The 6000-nt window shown below is 30.6% G+C and overlaps 1 long non-coding RNA gene across 1 annotated transcript; it reads right to left on the bottom strand.

The window, feature by feature from the left end:
- Positions 1-2959: 2959 nt before the first annotated feature.
- On the bottom strand, positions 2960-5638 carry LOC149496760 (uncharacterized). Its single transcript, XR_016320554.1, has 2 exons — positions 5260-5638; positions 2960-3208 (listed from the first exon to the last, which is right to left on the bottom strand). It is a non-coding gene; the product is annotated as an uncharacterized LOC149496760 (long non-coding RNA).
- Positions 5639-6000: the final 362 nt, after the last annotated feature.

The raw sequence follows: 6000 nt of genomic DNA, 5'->3' as shown, positions 1-6000 counted from the left end.
TCCCATAAAAACTAACAAATAAATAGAGTAAGTAAACAGTGGAGCAGACCCAGTGGCTAAAGGAGAAGAATATTGAAGCTGAAGAGGCTTTTCTCGCTTAAGAAAAATATTGCAAGGGCTATGTTGGCAACAACCAGAGGATTTAAATACAGGTAACTATTGTCCAACTTCAACCTACCCAAAACCCTCACCCACCCTCTCTTAAGCCCTTTCAAGGTCTCCTCCTCCCGTTTCTTCTCTGGCCTGCTCCACAGGTTCTCCTTACCAAGCTCCTTCAACGCGAGTGGGCACCCACAACGGCAGCTTCCACTACGACGAGGCTCTTGGCTGCTTCATGATTCGCCTCGCCAACGAGTTCTCTAGGCCGAAATCGTCCGCTCCCGATATCTCCAGTTCCAATTAGCCTAACCATTTTCTAGTTTAATATATTAGTAGCTTAGAATACGAAGCATGGTATTTTTACTAGTGAAAAATAAAAAGAAAAAAAAGTTAGAATTTGGGCCTGGTTTGCTTCTCGGATTGACATCCAGTACGGCGGGATTAGGATATACCTATTTTCAGTTATCCCAAGCTTTACCTCAAATTTAAACGTGGAATAAGTATAAGTTGTTGCTAGTCAAATGTATGGATTTATTATTACATGTGGGAAGAGTTCTCAGATTCGATTCTCAATTAAACACACCTGAAAGGAGGAGTGAAGAGCTTTATTTGTAACTAAGCCTCAAGTTGAATTAGGCATGTGAAGATAATATTGCAAAAATATAATATTACTCATTAAAATATTCAAAATGATTTATATTTTCTAATAAAATAATCAACTTAAAACGACATATATTTTAGTATGGAGAGAATAGCAAATTATAAGTAAATTTACTAAAATTGAAGAAATTCACATCACCATGTAAATTAACTCGTGTAAAAAAATAAATAAATAAATGGAGTAAGTAAACAGGGGATCTTAATTTTTATACTCATATAAAATATCACCAGTGAATTTATACATATAATTATAATTGGATCTTAATTAAATGTCCTCTTTTTTTTTTATTAGTATCATCATATATATTAGTATAATTATACCTAAAAGTCTAGTGTACATTAAATTATGTACATTAAATTATAATATCTTAATAATTTAAATTTGTTTTTTTCATAAAATATATTAAACTATATTATATATATAGTATTCATGTCCTAGTCATTTAATTGAATTTTTATAGTTTGGTAATTATGAAATTTGTTAAAAATAAAAAAGTTGTTAATTGAATAGAATGCTAATAATGTTATAATTAAAAAATTTTAAAGTTATTTATCAATATTACTAATGAACTTCTAATGATAATTATAGTTAGATTTTAATTTAAAAAATAACTCGTGTTGAATATGAAAGCTAGAAATATTTTTAGTACATTAGAATATGACTCGTATAAAATATCACGAGTAAATTTATACACATAATTATAATTCGATCTTAATTAAATGTCCTCTTTTTTTATTAGTATCATCATATATATTGGTATAATTATACCTAGAAGTCTAGTGTATTTAAGGATTACAACATTCATAATTAATTATAACTTACTAAGTATATTCTCTAATAAAAAAGTATTAAACTTAATACTTTACCTAATATTATTGTTATTACAATTACTATAATATTGAAATATAATTATAGCCTTTTAATTAACTAGTTTCTATGAACGTGCTTTGCATGTGTACTCGTGGTATATATTTATAATATAATTTTTTTACCGACAATATATTATAAAAGTAGAAAAATTACTAAATAAAAAAATTATAAGTATAAATTATAATAATTGACACTTTAAAAGATCAATAAAAAAATAAAATGTTTATTAGAAAAAATAATTAAATCAATATGTTTTAAAAAAAAATTGTACGTACAAATAATGGCAATTGGCACATTTAATGTTAATTATATCATAACTAAATTAAATAAAACTATAATATTTTTATTAGTACTCACTCGAGGAGAGAAGTCAATTGGTAAACATAAACTAGAACATTTCAAAATACACTAAATAATTATATAGGAATCACTCATGGACTACAACTAATTAAATAGGTTAATTAAAATAAAAGGAGTTTCAAAATTAGGTCCATTAAACATTTTAAATTGTAATTATAGAAATATAATTATCTTAAAGATATCTTAATGATAATAATTAAATAATGTAGCAGTAATTTAAAATTTTCAAAGTCGTAACAGCCTATACAATATCTATTAAACTTTAAAAATATATTTAACAACTAATCAAACCGTAGAAAAATAAAATAAAATTCTAAAATTTCTAAAAAAGAAAAATAGAAAGCTGAAATGAGAGAACGTATTGAACTTTCTTTTTGTCTCAGCTTAACGTATTAAAATTTCTTTTCATCTCAGCTTTCATATATATATAGATAAATAGATTACCTTAGGGAAAAAAAGATTATGAAAATTTTTTAATTTAAAATCTTTTAATTAAAATAAAATTAAACCATACTATTAGTTAATAGAAAATAAATTGAAATTTTAGTTTTTTTTAAATATTAAATAACAATTCCTCCACATTAAATCTATATAAATATACATAAATTTAAATTTAAATTTAAATTTTTTAATGTGTGAACTTATATATAAAAGGAATATGCTAATTTAAAGATTCAATGTTAGATATATAATAAAAATTATATATATTTTTAAAATTAAAATTTTAAACTCCTCTCAATCATACACATGTGTTCATTTCTATTTAAAATAAATTCTGAAATTAAAAATTTTAAAAGTTTGAAATATTTAATTGTCACGACCCGATTCCACGGGCCGGACCGGCACTAGGACCCAGGTAAGCTTAAGGCCCCCGAGGCTCGTAGTAAGCCTGAAACACTAAAATTTGCTATCTCAATATAAATTTCAAATATTCAGCCCATATTACAAAAAAAAAAATAAATAAATAAATAAAAAATAAACCTCAAGATTTTTATTACATCTCATTTCTAATATAGGCTCACAGAATCATTTCGTCTACGATAATACACGACTAAATGTAAGTAAATTCTACAACTGCGGAGTCACTAACTGTTTGATATACATAGCCTTTTATACATACAGTTACATAGTGAAATAATTATAAAACTAGGGAAAATTTCTTTAGTGCCCTGCGTCGAAGAAACGTAACCTAAATCGAATTAAAGAGAAACTTATTTCCTGAAAAATTAAACAAGACATGTGAGTTTTCTAAAGAGTAATAATTATTGCACAACACATACAGTCACACAAATGTGTAAACATATCAATCTAGTCATCCGACTAGTTATATGCTCACGCAGCCAGTCACACAAATGGCATATCACCAGCACTCACAAACAATATCACCTTCAAATAATCACATCACGTGGAAATTGGTCTGTGGCGTCACCGAAACCCCCGATGAGCCGTCCTCCCACATGGCCCATCCTCTCATAACGTGTGCACCAGGGAGCCAATCCCCCATACTGGCCGACCGGTCTAATCCTCACTTGACCAGCCCTCTCATTGTTTTTCCATTCTCTCTTTTCTTTTCCCATACCAACAGGAGGCAACCCGGTCGTCTCCATCAAATCTAGATCATCAGGCGCTCACAACAGGAGGCCACCCTGCGGGCTGCGATCAAACCTAGATTATCAGGTGCGCCCAATAAAGAAGCCAACCTGTGGTTTTCCATATCATACAAATCACAACAGTAGGTACACACGGGGGCACCGATCTCCCATTTACCCGGCCGACGGTCCAACCGTCCTCACAAACCCATGGTGACCCACTTCATCCCAATTCCACACAACAAAGCACAACAATATCACAACGCAATTAATCAAGTATTGCAATTAAATGCAAGCATATTAATCAATTAAACATCGTAATGCAATGCACAATTAGACATCCAAAATCAAATGCAAATAAATAAGTAATAGTGTTAACAACAAACAATAATAAATAAACAAATAATAATAATGATAAACAATAACATTGAAAATAAATAAATAAATATTCGAATACTTAAATGAATAATAATGATCATAAATAATTAATCAGAGTACTTTATTTATTATGTATCAAATTATAGAATTTATTTAAATAAACTTATTAATTATATTGTTAATTAAAACTAATCTAAGTTCTATCGAAATTTCGGCAGCATCTCCCCTAAAAGTGGGATTATCTACCTGCTTAAATATCAGCAATATTATATCCATCAACCATTACACACACAGCCCATCCATCGGGCAATCAAATAAATTAATTTCCCTTCCTCCATATCAAGTAATAGTATAAATATTTAATCACAATACTAAACTTTAGCTATTAACAATCCAAGCTTTGCTATCTAAGGTTAAGCCCATACATAAAATAACAAATAAATGAAAATAAACATTTACTTAACCACCACATTCTACTGGTTTAAAGTATCCATATATATATATGCTTGTAGTAACCCTATGCCAACTATAATTCACTCTTTCTTTTCTTTTCTTTATCATTATATAACTAAGATCCCGAATACGACTTAATAATATGTGAGTCAGCAGTATCGCCAAGCAAAATTTCAGGTAACGAACCCATTTTATTTGTCTCTCAAATCATAAATAAGCATTTATACATCAATCATCATGAAATCTTGAAAGTACGCTCATTTACATATATTTATCCTTCTAAAGCAACACAAAAAAAATATCAAGGTAATTGCTGTCAATTCGCAAAAGAATTAAATTTTTCTATCTTAAAATCATGGATCACACCAACTAACTAATTCCACGCAAGAATTAGATTTACAACCTTAATTGTACCATGTCAAACCAAAAATCAATAGAAATAATTGAAGATAGCTGCTGCCAACCTAAGCAAATCAAGGTTTCTCGATCAAAATCCATATTATAAACACTAGTTAACTCATTTACCAACAAAACTTAACTTATCATGTCAAATGCCTCATATCAAAGCAGAAATTTTAAGCAAATAGCTAGGTTGGCTGCTACCATATCACAATCATTCTAAGTTCTTTCATAGGACCTACAATAAACACCCTAACTTACACATTTCCTTGAAAAATGCAGTTATAGTGTCAATTAATAGTCAAAAATCAAAATTTTCCCAACTTCCAATCGTGTGAATAGTGTTTCAGGAACCTAGCATTTCTCATTCATGATTCTAACAACCCTTTCCTCAAATGAGCTATTGAATAAGCTAAATAATTGACGGAAAAGAGATCATATAGAGCTCACCAAGGTTTTGAATGCGACTTTACTTACTACGCGCTGTGATCGCAGTTTCTTGGTTCGCTGCGCCAGCCGGAACGGGAAGGAGAGAGTGAAGAAGAGAGATCGAATCTTCTTCCTCGACAATACTGAATCGACGCCGCTGGAAAATCAGGCAGGAGGAGTCTCGACGCGAACTTCCGATCGAAGGATGTCGCGGCTCTCCTGCACCTCCTGCGTACGCCAGAGACGAAAGAGAGAAGGGAACGGAAGCCGGGATCCGCTGCGACGTGGAGGCGATGGCGAGGAGGCGCGGCGTTGGTCTTCGGTTGTCGGAAGAAGAGGAGGAGGAGGAGGAGGTCGCGCGCTGGTGCTGGCGCAAGGAAGAAGAAGGGAAAGAAAAAAAGAAAAAGAAAAAGAAAAGAAGAAAAAAAGAAAAGAAAGAAAAATCTTGGGCTTCTAGACCATTCCGGTTCGATTCGAACCGGTTTGGTCTAATTTAATGATTCGACTCGATTTTTACTCGGTTTGCATGGTTTTTCACTTGGTCTTCGAATAATCAATTTGCGTTTCGGGTCCGGTTCAATTTATTTTAATTATTTTAATTAGGTTTCATAACATTTACTCCATTAGCTAAATAAAAATAAAAACATAGTTAGTAATTATATTTGATTTTTAGGAAAATTAATTTATATATATACATAATAGATTAATTGCTGGACTTTCATTTTATTACTCGAAAATTTAACTGTTCTCGATTTCAAAATT

Source organism: Jatropha curcas, chromosome 4 (genome assembly GCF_041381405.1).
Source record: "Jatropha curcas cultivar XTBG-Jc1 chromosome 4, XTBG_Jcur_1.0, whole genome shotgun sequence".
In the NCBI taxonomy this organism is placed as follows: Eukaryota; Viridiplantae; Streptophyta; class Magnoliopsida; order Malpighiales; family Euphorbiaceae; genus Jatropha; species Jatropha curcas.
Note: the sequence above shows the minus strand (reverse complement) of the source record. Positions and strands in the feature narration are given on the sequence as shown.